Source organism: Triturus cristatus, chromosome 3_2 (assembly GCF_964204655.1).
Source record: "Triturus cristatus chromosome 3_2, aTriCri1.1, whole genome shotgun sequence".
NCBI classification, from domain to species: domain Eukaryota; kingdom Metazoa; phylum Chordata; class Amphibia; order Caudata; family Salamandridae; genus Triturus; species Triturus cristatus.
The window spans coordinates 158,528,355-158,544,493 of record NC_140584.1 but is presented as its reverse complement, the minus strand read 5'-3'; the positions used below and the strand labels follow the sequence as shown (position 1 = coordinate 158,544,493).

The following is a 16,139-nucleotide window of genomic DNA, read 5'->3' as shown; positions in this document are numbered from 1 at the left end:
CGCGGCAAATGGAAAGAAAACTCTGGGCCACGATGTGCCCCTTGACCACATGCTACCAAAATCAGTTGTGCCTCGTAGCAGAAGGCAATAGAAGAAAATTGATAATGCCAATACGAACTCTGAGCAATGCAAACCAACATCTGGCGCACATGTAGTCCTGATCAGAAATGCAGGAAAGCCAATCCATGCTGCCAGGAAGCTTTGTCGATAGAACTGGGTGTTCCTAGCACTGCAATATCACACAAGCTGTAACTCATAAGAGACAGGACCTTAGAGGCACATACTTAGCCAAGAGGTGCAGAAGAGGATGTACTTCAGCACAAGAACAATCTACAGGTCAGCACTATTTACAAAACATAGGAGTTATGGAAGAATGCAATACCACATTTGAGGGCTTGCACTCTCTCAAACAAGTCCCACATCTGCACTCATGTTTGATGCAGAGTTAATTTCTGATGCCTTGTAGGTCCAGTAAAGAAGCTTTATTAACGGACAAGTCAGCAGGGTGGTGTCGCCAGGCCAGAAAGAAGCGACTGACTCTCCTTGGAATCACCACTCATGCCATTCTAAATGGCATCAAGTGGAATGTAGGACATTCAACATAAAGTTATTTACAAAGCAATACGTGCAGCCCACAAGTGGCATGGGTAGAAATACAGGCTCTACAAGAGGTGCAACAAACTAGCAGATAGAGCAGGTGAAACTCTTGTGACCCCCATTCTCTCCTCCACGCATCCTCTCCTTAAATGGAGTCTATTTTCATGTACCCTGGGGAAAAGGCCATCGGGTTCAGAATAAAACTCAAATGCAAAAATTAGATGAGCACAGCTTATTTTATGTTGAATTAGATTTATATTGTTGTATCCATCTAGCCCCAGGGTAGCCCAGCAGTGACTGTGAGGTGCTCAGCATCACATAACATCAAACTAAACATCACGAGGGACATGCATGATCTGCTTCACAGATGTCAGGTCAGAAACAAGAACGCTGCACTGTAAAAGCTACGTAGTGAATCGGTCAAAATGGACTTCAGAAGTAATTGGGCCACAGGGCCAGTCTGCAAATCTCATCAGCCCCAACAGTTCATCAACTCAAGCTAGATAAACTGCAAAGACAGACTCAGAACCCACAGGCAATGAGTTATGACCCCGGAGTGCAGGGATGTGGTGCAGAGTTCAGATGTACCAAAACGGGGTCTGCTTGTAGCACCACAAAATCCAAGAGATGAAAAGGCCTGGATCGATGCTGGATTATTTTGGATAACCACCGCTAAATGGGTAATTCAGCTCATGTGAACATCCGGTCAATCTGACATCGGTGTGCTTTTCAGTTATCTACGAAATGATGACCACGTCGGGCTGCACTAGCTTCTGCTCGAGAGGGCCTTCTGGACCTCGGTTTGGAGCCAAGCCTCATCCCTCGCAAAGTTCTACTTCTTTCTGTAAGCAGTTGAAAACCAAGGGGCATATTATCAAAGGGCGACGATAATACTATTGCCCGTTTTCGGGCGCAAAGCGGCGATAATATTATCGCATTATCATCAAGTGCACGCTAGCGCGTGATTCCTTGATGTATCGCCCCTTTTTCACACGCCTCGCATCGATAATGAGATGCAAAAGAGGCGTGGCTGTGAAAAGCAACATGGGATAATATCGCGAAGGAAGCTTTGCGATATTATCAAGGAGGGTTAGCGATAAATAAAATCGTGTTAAGTATGCCTTGACTCAGGAATGTAACGTCTGTTAAATTCCTGACTAAGGCATGCCTAACATGGGGGGTGGATTGTGTGGCTAAGACCACAGGCCCTATTATCTAGGAGATCGCCGTTTTCCACCATGGAAAACGGCGATATCCCACCTATCTCTGGAATTTTATCGCCTCGGCGATGCGTGTTGTTGATAACGCGCTAACCGGGCAATAAATTCCAGAGATAGCCGGCGATAAATATGCAAACGCTAAGTGCGCTTTGAGATATTTATCGCCGGCCCTTGTTAATATGCCCCTAAAATCTGCCTCGAACCCTCTGACTGGATCCACCACAGAAGACAAGAGGGATCAAGTACCAGCTCTTTCTGGAAATCCCACTAAGTGTCACCAGCTGGCAGGTCTCTGGCGAGGGGGCGGGGCTTCTGCATCGTTCACCGACACCTGCTCCACCGGTGAGGCAGGCAGCACGCGCTCAGCTGCACCTCCAGAGGCTTAATGACCAGCTGGAGCATCACTGGGCCCGGCCATCTTTATTTATGTACAGGGAGGCTTAATGGCGCGAAGCAAACACGGGGCGTTCCAATTCCCACCACAGGCACTTTAGTATTGCACGAAGTGGTTTTAAACGACGCTTAGCTGCGGAAGCGGAACGGTTCACAGCTAAAGTCAGTCGTGCAGGCTCAAATGAGTTCTAGCTGGTGCCAAAAGTACGATAGGGAGCAGGGCGAGTGGTACACCTCACCCCCCTGATGTCCGTACAGAGATATTGGAGGCGGATATTCACATTTGCACTCTCGGTTCTGCATCTTGGCAGAAGAAAGTCACTCCAACTCCCCAACCCTTGTACCACCCACCCCACCCGGGAGTAAGTATGAGCCGTAAGACTAAACAAAAAGAAATCTTGAGCAAACAAGGTGAATCTATCTACTATACAAGTTAAAGAGTTCTCCTAGCAACCCTTGTGATTTTTAAACAGCTAAAGTTAGAATGACCGATTCATAGATACACATGTTTTCGTCCGAAGACCAACACACTGATATCCAACTAAAATATTAGTCTGTGGCAGGGCAGTCACTACACTTTATACGTTAAATGTATTGTGCAAGTAACTCTTCTTCACGACTAAACGCTAGGGCACTATTTTTGTGATGAAACTTGCTTTTTGTCTATTTAATGTAAAAGTTCTGTGGTTTACCCCGAAGAACATCCAATGACAGCGTGCACTTCAAGTCACAGAATTAAAGAGCAAAAGAAACAGGAAGGCACGGGATGTCGACACCGGAAGTTCGGTAGCCCTGGGGGAGGATGTGCACCACATTAAATACTGGACAGTATAAAGCCAGGCGGCGCCAATGTGCCAAGGAACCCGCAACCAAGGGATTAGTATGTTACAGGTGGGGGCAAAGCCATTGATAAAGATTAAAAGACAGCGCTTCTTCATGACACCGCCAAAAGGTCACTAAATCGATCCATGTGCAGGCCAATACCAATTCCCGTGTTTGGTTGCCCCGTCCATGTGTGGAATGTGCTAACAAGCCATATGGAGGCCATGAGGGTCGCAGTACGAATTCTGGTAAGTGGTTACATGTCCATGTGTAGAGCAGTAGTGCCACAGTACAGACTCCGGAATATTCTTAACAAGTCATAGGTAGATGTAGGGCAGCAGGGTACCAGTAGTGATTCCCAGGTCAGAAAAATAAGGAAAGGTGCACAAAGCCAGACTTAACACTTGGGAAAGTCACCACATTGCATCCAAGTCACACTGCAGCTTTCATCCTCTAAAGGTGGATATGTTGCTCTCAAGCCATTCCAATTCACGCTTCACCTCCCTGCTATTTAGAATACGTTCCTAGATAACGACGTCTCAACTGAAGAAATTTGAAGTCCCCTCCCAGCTCACAAGCCACCAGCCCTAATGGATCTGGACTCCAAGGAAAAGCAGTGTGCATATGGTAGCATAGAACCCGCACCTCAAGGACCCAGAGGTTGCCAGGATCTTGGGTTCACGTTCGATGTGGTGTGGGTTATCAGGATGCTGGGGCCTACGGAAAATGTTTGTGGCACGCAGTGACAAGACACCTTCACCTCAAAGACCAACCTGATATTGTACTGGTGGCATTACAGGAATAGCCCTTAACTCGAGAACGGGGCAGTAGAACGTTCGATATATTTGGTAGTCCCCCGGGCAAAATATTGAGCAGGGACCCATGCAGGAGAAGTGTTATCCACCTTGAAAGGATGAAAGATCGTGTTCACCTAGCAGCATTCAAATATGTGATTCACAGCCGACACATTAACCTAGTAACCTATAATGAGTGCACTCACAAATCAAGCGTTACTTAGAAACAGGTTCACCAGCAGATTCAAGCTATATATTAATCTTGCACCATGAAAGTGACCTGAGTGTATCACAAATAAATAGTTTCGGCTACAGTGACATTGCCTCTATCCTACCTCACCGGATTCTCCTCTGTCTCCGCATCCCTCCAAATACCCCCTTCACCAATGTTCATGTGTATTTGGGACAGTGAAATCCATCACCGTGGCGGCTCATCCTTTCTTGCCCTATTGCTTTTTGCAGGGAGAGAAAGCTATTCGTCCTCCCCCCTCCTACCAAAAAAATGGGAGTAACCCACTGGCGGGAAACACCTCTAATCCGGAGGCTGAAATCACAATTAATCTCACTGTGAGCAATGTATATCTCATATTCTGTCAGCCAGGTGTGAAAAACAGGCCCCTGCAGCCACTGTGATGAGGAAAGGTCCCAGCCCTCCGTGGGGACCCCACCCTTCGGGGGGGAGGGGGGCTGTATTCAGTTCAAGGCCAATGAATATCTGTGAGATATGTGAGACTCAGGGGTCTCCAAACAATCTACAGGGGCCATGGTTTTCCATTCCACCACTGCTGTCTGCTGAGGTGCGGGAGTCCCGTCTAGAGTGAGGATCGGATCAGCTCGCCCTGGCTGCACCCTCCTGGTGACGGCCGGCATCAAAACAGTATGGTGGGTAGAGCTCGCCGAGACTGGATGTCTGGAAGTGGTAGTTCTATAGCACGACCCTAGCCAGAAGGCAGTGGAGCCTTGTGTAGGTTCAAAGAGAAGCAGAAAGTCAATGAGTGATAGGAAATGTAGCTGGTTTGTGGACTGGTAATGCATTGCGATTTTGTGTTCCTTAAAGAGGGGAGTCTTCAACTCTTCCTAGAATGGAGCAGCGTTGATGGATCCTGAGAAGCTGCCGTAGATTCTGGGTGCATAGATTGCTTTTTCTTTCTTTTACACACTTCTAACTCTGCAGTCTGATGGTGCCTGGCTGCGGGTGTATGATGGAGTGCTGCAAGCACAAAGATTTTGGATACTACTACACAGCACACTGTAGATCTGCTTTATAAATATCTACTATTTGTAGTTTGGCCACCAGGACACATCTATCACTCACACTGTGGTATCAAAATGTATATGCCAGGAAGAAGCCATCTCTCTATTCTCGGACCGATTACCACAGAGGGTTTATTTACCCTTCCAGAGCCCTGAACAAGTACTGGCTCTGCAGAACTTGAAAGGAACAGAGGAGAACAGCAGCTCATAAGTTGTCTGGGGTCCATGTAGGGCCGGGGCATGTGTGATTACTGAATGAGTTTAGTTCCACTACACAAGTAATTAGTAGTTCCCTGCTGCACAGTGGATTGGTATTTAGGAGTGATACAATTCCCTGGAGCATGTGGAAATACACCGCCACTCCCCTGGGAAGCCCACACTACAGTGGGCCATCCATGATTTGTCGCCCTTCAAAGCATGGGATTCTGTAGCGTTAATTGACAGAAGCCTCACCAACACAACACAGTGTGGTCTCGAAGAACCAGTACCAGATTGTGAAGCCCCGCCACAAACACTTTAGCAGTATAGACACCTCCGACCACCTCAAAGAAGCCCCCTCCCTCCTGTATCTCTGCATCCTTTGGAACACCCCTGGATCTCCAGCACACACACAGGGTCTTCCCATGTCAGCCACTTGATGCATTAACACCCTCAAACCTCCAGTATCCAATGGACTAACCTCCTAATCTAATAAATGCTATATGAATATCAGTCATGACGTTGCACAAATACTTTGTACAACCTCTAACTACAGCTGATTTAAGTAGCAAAAACCTGTTCAAAAAGCTGAGAAAAGATAATAAAATCAACGCGGTGCTTTAACAATTTCCATTGCTGTACTGCAGCATCTATCTATGCAACCAAGTGGAGTGAGCACACCTGTCCTCCAAACAGCTGTCGATTGTTGTACAACCCTCGGGGTGTACAGTATCCCTGTGCATAGTCCACATTACACGCATTCACACTACACAATACTTCAAATAGCTGAGCCTCTGGTATGGAGAGACAACTGAAGTAGAACGGCAAAAGAATGATGACTGGGACGCAGCATAATCCATTACAAGTGGTTGAGCCTGATTCAAGTATTCCACCCATGACTTTTTGTACACAACTGATACTAATAACACTTTGTCCATGCATTATTAATAGTTGTAAAACAACAACACGGCCAGTGACACTCTTACAGAATGTGCCACATTATGCTGCATAATTTAACCCATTCCATAAATTTGTACTGAATTGCCACATAGGTTGGTGGACCTGGATATAGGATGTTTTCTGCTTAAGTTGTTTTGTTGATGTAAGAAGTCGTAGGCTGACACATTGGGCACGTGAGTGAGTGCTAAGTGGCGGACAGGCAGTCTTTGCTAAATATTACAAAATCTGACCTAGAAGCTTGGATCAGATACACAATCTTCTAAACCACTGCTCCATGTTTCAACCGGCGGACTTCATTTTCCTTCAGCTCATTTAAGATTCATTGCATTCAATTTACAACACACCCTGGTACAGAAGGTAGGCCACAAGAATGGGCAGTAGACATGAAAATAAAATTCTAAACTTAATGTAGGTAAACAGTTAATATGAAAAAAACTTTAAGGGAGAAAAAAAAGGGGGCAAGTTGACAAATATTAGAAAGCGTGGAGGTTATAACGTCCGAGTAGGGGGGACGATGAGCAGGGTGAAGTTCAGAGTTATGGAAGGGATAAGGTATGTTACGGTGATGCTTTGGAATACGTTTTGAGCGATGTTCAGGGTGAGTATAGCATTAACGACTGGTTTTAGTATAATTTAGTTATGCCAATTGGGGTGCAAGCTAAGGTTAAGGTATTTTACCGTCGCTGTTAAGTTTGGAGGTGAAGGTTTGAGAACTTTACAGCATAGGAGAGTACCTTTAACAACAAATTATTTTTTTAAGTTTGCATTTATAACTAAGTGACAACCACATACCTTTGATTTCCCTGCTGGGTTTTCCACTTCCTGCGTCCAACGTTTACCACTCACACTGCACAGCAGACCAGTGTTCTTGGCACAAGGGGGTTCATGGAAGACACAGCCTGTTGTAGCAGAAAGTGGTTCTGCACTCAAAGGTCAGACCGGGCAGGACTCCGAGTCAAACCCCGAGTGGGAGGGGCGGTTCACTCACCTGCAATCCTCATACATGTACTTCTCTCCCCACAATGCACTGCGCCTCTTAGGCCGTTCTCAAGAGAAACATTAGGGGGGTCGCCTGCTAGAAGTGGCAGCGAACGAAGCAATGCCCCTTGTGCCAACTGAGAACACTGGCACGGACCTGCTCTTATTGCACCCCCTCAGGAGACGCCGTAAGTGTCACCAATACCAGTAATTCTCCATTTCTGCCCACTTTAAGGCAAATTATTAGCCACTCCCGACAGCGCTGTGTGGAGGAGGCCACGTCCACACAAGAATGGATTTCATGTTCACGGGCCCTCAAAGTCTTACGTAGTCGAATGATAGTGTTTCACCGAGGGGTCACGAGCACTGAGCACACAGCTACAAAGGGCTCCGCGTGGGACAGTACGACCAGGCCCAGAATCCGCAGGTCAAAACACGAGGGCCTCCACCACCACAACCTAGGCACGCAGGCCAGGCACCACATGAGACATGGCACAGCGGCCTGCCCGGGATGTACCAACTGCAGCGCCCATGGAGGCTTGACATTTTCCAGACACAGTGCCTGAATAAACTCGTACTGCGTTTGCCGTTTCTGAACCGAAGGACGCATCCGCTCTCGAGCTGATGCGTTTGTTTGTTGGGCTCGCAACATTGTAGACAAAGAAATGCACATGTTTGACAAACCTGAGTCGGCTCCATTTTTTAATGAAAGTTCGTGGACTGTGTGCGCGCTACTCGAATAAGATTTCTTGTCGCAGCTGAAAAATCTGAGTTTATATCGCACAAACGGGCGCGATTTGACCTCTTCTGTTAAACTGACTGGAAGTAATATTTAAAATGTAACTTGCAGATCTATGGCCTGGATATCCTGGCTCGGGAGATTCTTACAATTCTGCATGACCTGTCCCTGGCAAAGATCTGTCACTTATACCATTCTGCACGCTTAAGTGTCGTGCAAACTGTAAACGTTTGTTTTACAGAGCAGACGTGTTTCTACCAAGATCTTGTGTGTTTTCATTCAAAGCAATTTGTTTTAGGTGAAGCACACTGCGCGAACCTTGCTCAGTGCGCAGCGAACCCCCTAAAAAGTGCAATCACAAAGCAAGTCTCCATAATTCCAGGGCACAAAACTCGCCTCACCTTAGGCATAAAAGGGATAACAATCGGCTATCGACTTTGATCCAGTCTAATTTTCACGCATGAAATGACCCTGCATCCCGTCGAAAGGACGCGAAAGAAGAATGCCAAATGCACCTTTTTCGGGACAATTTCCGACATAAATCAAACAGAATTGACAGAACCCGCAAGCAGCGCATAGCCATGAGATCTCCCGAATACCCCGCGAATAAACAGCATCAGACAAGACAAATCCACATTTATCCAATGAAAGCAGTTGCTTGGAAGGTCTTAAAAAGCCCCTTTTCCTCCAAATAATGACAACCGATGTTTTCCTGCAAATAACTGCGGGTTTATGAAAACTGTAAAACATCCGCTATTAAAGGCAGAGAGGCAAAAAAGCAGAACACCACGAACAAATCTGCGGCCCGAAGGGGAAGTAATGTGATCGTTGTTTTGTGGGGACCTATAAAGTAATCAATCACTGGGGCTCCAGCAACTAACTTGCGTCAGGCGTTTAACAACCATCAACAAACGTGTTAGTTTGCCTTCTCCTGGTGCCTTCACAACACCAGGGGAATCAAAACATCGCGTGACTTTATTTTGGTCGCAAAGGAAATCATCGACTGAAAAGTCCGGATAGCAGCTGGAAAAAAATTAAAAGAGGGGTGCACAAAAGGAGAGCGGATCCACTGGCAGAAATAAGCAATTACACGTCTACGCAAACAAAGCTTCTACTTAGAATCTGAGTTACAGACTTTGAGGGAAAGTAAACACCTAAGTGGCAGGAATAGACCCCAAGCTGTCCCCACGGACCATGTACAGACAGGCACGATTATTTAATATGATAACAATCTTCACAACGATAACTCGTCAAAATAATTCCATGCAATGCGCTCCGATGCAAGCCAAACGCTTTGCATTCTGTTTTAGCAGTCGCATAGCACATCTTTTTAAAACATGGAAGAAACACAATCATTCCAATTAAATGTGCAGAAAATACAAGATATATATATATATATATATACACATAAATAACACTGCTGAGTTAAAACTGCTGAGTGAAGAATGAAAAGTAGAATTAAAAGTAAAATTCAGCAAAGCACAATACATTATATTTTCAGTTGTTCTACTAAAGGATGACCTGATTCACAAGTAAACAGAAATAAAAACAATACAAAGCCTACAGAGATAGTCAATAAAAAAGGCTTTTAGGGCGAATAGAGCAGGTTTAAAAAAGCACCTCGGTGCAGGTTGAGTGCGGCAACTTACCAAAGGGGAGCTCGCCCAGAGGCTGCTAAGTAAACAGCCCCAGTGGAGTGCAGCCCGCAGCTGGCCATGAATAAAGCCCTCTCCGAGCCCAGCGCTGCTGGCAGACACGTTATCAAGCCGAGCCTTCATTTCACATCTGCAAACATATGGGCAGCGGCGGCCCTGCCTCCCCCCTCGGCCCCCCCCCACTCCCGCCGGGCCACCGCCCCCTCCCGCCGGGCAGGCATTCCTCAGGTGCTCGCTAATGGCATTCCCAGGGCCCCGGAGCCGCTTCGGGGATCAAGAGATCTCCGGGCCCCCGCTGGGCCCCCGCTGGGCTCCGGGGCACCGAGGCTGTTCCGTTTAATCACATCCAGAGGGGAGCGGCGGCCCCTTTCACGGCGCTGTCTGCCGCCCTTTCAGCCCCACAGAGTTAGTTTGATTTTAAAAAGCCACATTAATAATATCATGAGATTAGGGGGAGGGGGCCGAGGGGGGAGGATTAGCCACACATCTTTCACACACTTAGGACAGGCGGACATTTGGGATCAACCGTGGACTTTTGAAACGTCACAGCTAGTGACATTTTTTTTATTAAAGTTCAATGCCAAAAATAGACAAAACAACTTTACCCTTTACGAAAAAATGGATGTGGAGTACATATTAAACACATCTGCAAACCTGCATTTGCCATGTTCTTCATTTTATCCAAATGTGAGCCCAGTAGTGGCAACATACACGAAATATTCTCGATTTTAGGTGCCAATGGGTTCGCTACAACAATTACAAATCATATTATTGCTATTTTATACAGGTGTCTCTAAAGGTGTGTGCCCTTCTGTTGCACTTAAGATTTTTAAAAAAACTGCTGTCTTCGCCATATTCTGTAACTGGTAACCGACACACTGCTTACAACCGCAAATTACTTTCTAGCTATAAACAAACACAACAATCATGTAAACTGATAACGAGGAGAAAGGATCAACAAGACATGCGTCCGTGTGCATGAAAACCCTCCACAATAAGCAAAGAGGTGTGAACTGTCACATGAAAACAGCCAGGCACATGGTACCAATTTAAAAGCATTAACACAATCTGGCACAGCAGTGCGCTCACACTGCACAGGTGGCATTGACAACACCGACCCGGTTTGGTTCTACAGTGAAAGTTTTCACAACATCAAACAAAATTAAATACAAGACGTTAACTCAATTTTCTCAAAAACATAGGCCATGTGCCAACGCAGTGGTTGTCACCATCTGGAATACCAGCTGAGAGTGTGACTGAACCGACGGGAGCTCTCAATGCGCTGCTGAAATTAGTTACTTCAATGATGTCGCAATGGAACTGTGCAGGGGGTGTGGGGGCAAAGGAGTGCAAGATAGGCCTTTGAGCTGTATTACAAAGTCGTTTATAAACGGCAGAATGGCTACACTCTGCGAAGTATCTAATAAACATTGAAAGTACAGGGAAAACATACCTGCGAGGCACATAAAAGGTTTTGGGGCCAGTACAACCGCCCAGAAGCAAAACTATGGGAGAGCTCCTGGATACAGAGAAATTAGAACAAAGGGCGTGGAGGCCTTACAGAGATAACCAGGCAAAGTGTCAAGAAGAGGGTCAAAAGGAGGTAGAGTGTCAAAAATAGGGCAGAGTGTGTCAAAAGTAGGACTGAGTGTCAAAAATACTAGTCAAGAGCGTGCAGAGTGTCAAAAAGGCTAGACTCAACAGGGTGCAGAGTCTCAAAAGAGCGTACAGTGTTAAAAGATGAGATGAACAAGAGTGTCAAAATATGAGTACTGTGTCAAAAGATGAGCAGAGAATGTAAAAAAAAGGTTAGAGAGTGTCGAAAGAACGGGAAAGGGTGTTAAAAGAAGGGAAAGGAATGAGAGTGTTAAAATAGGTCGTAGAGGGCTTGGATAGCTTCCCGTCTTCATTTTGTGGTATTAACCAATGACTTCGGCCCCTTCGTGTTTATTGCACACAATAACTATTCTCCGCAATTTACACCACAAGACATTTAGGACGAGTGTTACGGGCGCACTGATGCTTAAAGAAAGTAACATTTAAGAAAGAAGCGTCATACCGCCCTTCCAAGGGCCTCTAGGCGCCGGGATAAAACACCTACTTAAAGGGACCTCCACCCTGGCGCTTGCAGGAAGGCCGTGGGGCGAGCCCCAGGGATCGGGGCCCCTTTCCAAACAAAAGCCCGCTTCAAAGCCAGCGCACCTGCAGCCACGAGGGAGGAGGCGGAAGAGACATGAAAAGGCCAACAAAGCTGCTGGATTCGGGGGATTTTCACCGCCCAAGGAAGCAACAGCGGGACTGTCAGACACGGGCAGGAAAAGCCTTTCAGCAGCCTGCCTGCGCGGCGTCTGAAGCCGGCTCAGCGCGCTGCTTGTAAACAAATTGGGGAATTAGGGCGCGTGTTTACTTTAGCGGCCTGTTCCAAGGGGAGGCGGGAAACCGGCGACGGGTGTGCTATTCCTACTGGGACCTGCCTCGGAACGAGCACTGCCAACAGGGCTGCTTTGCAGCACTACACCTTGCGTATGAAGCTTCCAGGCGCCCGTGGCGTGTAATCTCATTCTAAAAGTAAAAGAGCTGCTCTGCTGTTCTTTTGGGCACCCACGCCAGAGGCCCTTGGAAGCATCGACTAATCCGTCTAACCCAATACCTTACCTGCAATGCTGCCCCGGGGTGCTGTTCACACCTGGGCTCACCCAGACAACTCGATTCGCAAAGACTATTCGTGCGGATGACACCCCAGGAAGAGAAAGTCACAGCTAAATTGATAGAGACCCGCCTGATTGAAAAGCCGGGGGGCGCGCAGAGGGACCTTTCCCACACGTACTGAGTAGATACTCACTGAATCCCACAGCCATCCCCACCGTTCCGGGTTCTCGCAGTTTTATGTAGTCACCAGTGCGTCCCTCTGGCCACTACACAGCACTAGAACAGCGAACAGCAAACAGGAACAAAAAGAGTGACGCAGGTAGGGTAGTATTAGAAACTCCTACTATGTGAAGAAGATACCAAGTTCACACCGGTTGTGTGATGCGAGGCAGCATTTGGGTCAGGACACTGAGGAGGTGGGGGGTAGATGGGGACTCCAGCATAGTTTATTCAATATTGTATGCAGTGTGCACTGGAGGCGCTTGTGAATGCTAGAAGTAGTAGTGGGGATACTGTCGCAGTTCGGATGGGAAAGAATAGAGTGCTGGGACGGGCGAGGATACAATGTGCACGGTGTTTATGTATGGCCAGGAGATGGTGTCCGAGCGCATTGTTTGTGACAGGGCCGAGGCCCCAAGAATAATAAAACCCTCTTCTCAACACTAACAAGTAGTAACTCACTGGGATTCTGGATGCAAATGTGCAATCAAGTGTGTGTGTTTAAAATAGTGATTCACCCACTGACCCCTCAGAATTAAGCCAGCACACCCCACTTCCTACGGCACAGGCAGCATTTAGACTTCCATGTATGGATCACCACCTCTGGGGCCTCATCCGTTTGCATTAGCACCCACGCGCTACGATTCCTGCAGACACTCCCCCAGCACCTTTCCTGGGCAGGGAATCAAATACACACACACCTACAACCGATACCCACCAACCCGAACCTACTTGTTAACTCCAGACCTTATGAGACCCACCAACCTGAACCAATTTTTTTTTTTTTTACCTCCAAGACACCTGAGATCCACTGCCCTTTAACTACTGGTTATATGCAAATCAACCGATATCGACGGCGCTGAACTGATTTGTTTCCCCCATATCACATGAGATCCACCACACTGTACCTACTTGTTACCTCCAAACCACACGAATCTATATTTCATCGCAGAATCACCTTGTGCCTCACCAAGATTTCAATCGTTCAGCCTGCTGGAGTACTCACAGAGACGCTTCCCCACTGATGCATGGGCTATTCGCTAAGGGAACTACTCATATGGCTCTAGTCTGCATGAACAGCCAACGGGCATATATGGTAGAAAGGATGTACACAAAATTCTCTCAAATAGACAATAAGCCCCTTCTTTACTCCCCACCGCAACACACTGTGGTGCATCCTCACATCCCTCCCCTTCAAGCTCTACCGACACCTTTCACTGCCCCAAACATAAGACCCTCAACACACCAGAAGCAAAACGATCTCACCTCGTTCAACAGAGGCTCCAAACGAGCTTCAGCCATCAGAGCATCTCTGCTTCTTGTTCTACAAACTCCTTCCCAGGCCCTGATCTCACCTCACTGGTGCTCTCCGCACCCGAGAAGCACATCCCGCGGGGTGCCGATCCGGACTGGACCCTCCATGGACCCGGGACCTGAGGCGGGGGCCGTCCTCACCTCTCCCTGCCCCGGACTCCTCCTCCTATGCTCCCGTCCCTCTCCGATGGAACTCGGACTCCTAGGCGCTCCCCTTTCCCGGTGGTTCCTGGCCGTCCACCCAAGGCGCCTCCTCACGCAGGGGCTCGCTCTAGCGGGTCCTTCCGGGCGGGTGCCTTACACCCGTCAGTTGTCCAGGTTGTTGACTGAACTCTGTGCTCCTGTGGGGTTCTCAGTCAAAGTTCTGACTGGACCTCGTAATACCCCGAGTTTCGCCCACAGCCGTGGCGGGTGCTGCCTAGGTTCGAGCCGGGCTGCCTGCAACTGTGCTCCGGATTCCTGCGTCCAGCTGCTCACAGCCTCAGCTTGGGACCCCGGTGTAGCGGGGGCCACAGCACGTGAATGCAGGGCTCTCCTGCAGCTCCGGTGGGCACGCGCGCACCCTTGTTGCTCCCGCGGGTTACTACCACAAAAGCGGGCTCGCGCTGCTGCTCGTGCCGCTGGTCGTGGTCTCCGGAGAACCTCTAAGGCCAAATCAAAGGGAAAGAATCGAGGGACCGTGGGAGGGACGGGACGGAGCGGGCAGAGCCAATGCGAAGCCAGGATTCTCGAGCATACCACTAAACCAGTGGATAAGGGGAGCCAACTGGGACATTTCTGAAAGGTAGTTCTGATTAAATGCGACCAATTAAGGAAGAGGCTCTTTGTTCAGTAGAACTCATACAGCCACGGACCTACGTACGGTACTCATGCATCTCACAGGTATCCTGCTTCTAGTTATAGTTCTTCGTTCACCCCTCAGAAATATCCTTGTTGGAATCCTCCACATTCCTTTTAATTTCACGAACTGAAGGAGAATCGTAGAAAGGCAGGAACCCACCGGACAGGGAGTCAGACAGGCTTGGGAGCAGAGAGGAAAGCTCAGGGTACTGATCACTGGAGTCCAGAGAGGATAGCAAATACACAACGAGCGCTGTTGAAGGAGAGGCAATGCTTGCAGACAGGGGACCCAAGGGGATGAGCAATTTAAAGGGAAGACAGACAGAATGTGAACAGGGGCACAACTATACCCCTGCATGGAGTACTAACACTTTGAGCTGTAACGGCAATACCATTTTCAGACCCAGAAGTGGAAATGAATTGCCGGTGCTCCTTTCATTGTTGTGATACACTATATAATACGTTAAGGGGTTTCAACAGAGTTGATCACAAATCATGTATTTTAATACATGTTTCACTGGCCGACCGAGTAGGGATTGAAGTTTCAGGTTGTTGTGCCAGGAGCAATCAGTGGCATATGATGCATTCTTAAACACACTGAGCCAGCACTGAGCATTGGTTTCATACACCAAAAGAAGTTTTCGCGAGATTTTTAGAAATTTGTACCGAAAAAAACAATTTTGAAAAGTCATTAATAAATGGGGCAGCTTAAGCACGTTCAATCAGGTATTAGACTTGTTCATAATTGTGTTTCATAGCACATAATACCTTTACCGTGTTTGCAGGGCAGAATGTTAGTACAGGTGACCACTCTCCTGCTGCCAGGAGGAAAGATTGTTCATGGCCATGCTCTATAGCACACAGAATATTGAAGCTCTACTCCTTGATACTACATGAGAACCCTTCGTTCAGTCTTTCATCAAAATTCATGGTGTTGGTTTGCTTGGTCACTGCCGTAGCCTGAAATAGAATCCACATTTGGAAACATGTTGGCACTAAAAACAAATAATCATTGAAATTGAGCACATGATTTGAATATCAATGGTGACCTTACAACACTCATTGACCTCAGTCAGAGGTAAGATGCTGCGAATGATTTGCCATTCGATATCCCTCGCACTACCTTTGTTATCCTTTGTCTTAATGTTCATGTAAGAGAGCAACAGGACAGGAAAGTAGGCCCAGCTCTAAAAGTCATGTTGTGTTTATTTCATTACACATTGGTGCATTCATCTAGCCTCTGGGCAATAAATAGGAAATTCTTGAATGGCTAATGGTTGTTCAATGGGTCAATCGTGTGATGCAACAGGTGGTCAAATGGTGTGTGATGTCACTTGTGCTACTTTTAGCCTTTGCCTGAACTACGCTTCAGAAACAGGGGCTGACATTCAAGGAAATTGAGAACCTGCAGGATTTACTAGACAAACAACATCACTTCCATGTAACAGGAAATGTGTTCTTTTACGGAAGTAAACTCAAAGAAAGTCAATAAATGAGAGGTAACATT

At 47.3% G+C, this 16,139-nt stretch overlaps 1 protein-coding gene across 3 annotated transcripts in view; it reads right to left on the bottom strand.

The window, feature by feature from the left end:
• CDON (cell adhesion associated, oncogene regulated) overlaps positions 1–14,449 on the bottom strand; it is a 120,825-nt gene extending 106,376 nt beyond the window's left edge. The window contains exon 1 of one of the 3 annotated variants that reach the window (XM_085647398.1): positions 13,834–14,449. The gene's annotated coding sequence lies outside the window, so the exon portion shown is untranslated. Of the gene's footprint in view, positions 1–9,604; positions 9,735–13,744; positions 13,763–13,833 lie in introns of those variants that run through there. The other 2 variants (XM_085647400.1, XM_085647399.1) reach the window with 2 other exon arrangements.
• Positions 14,450–16,139: the final 1,690 nt, after the last annotated feature.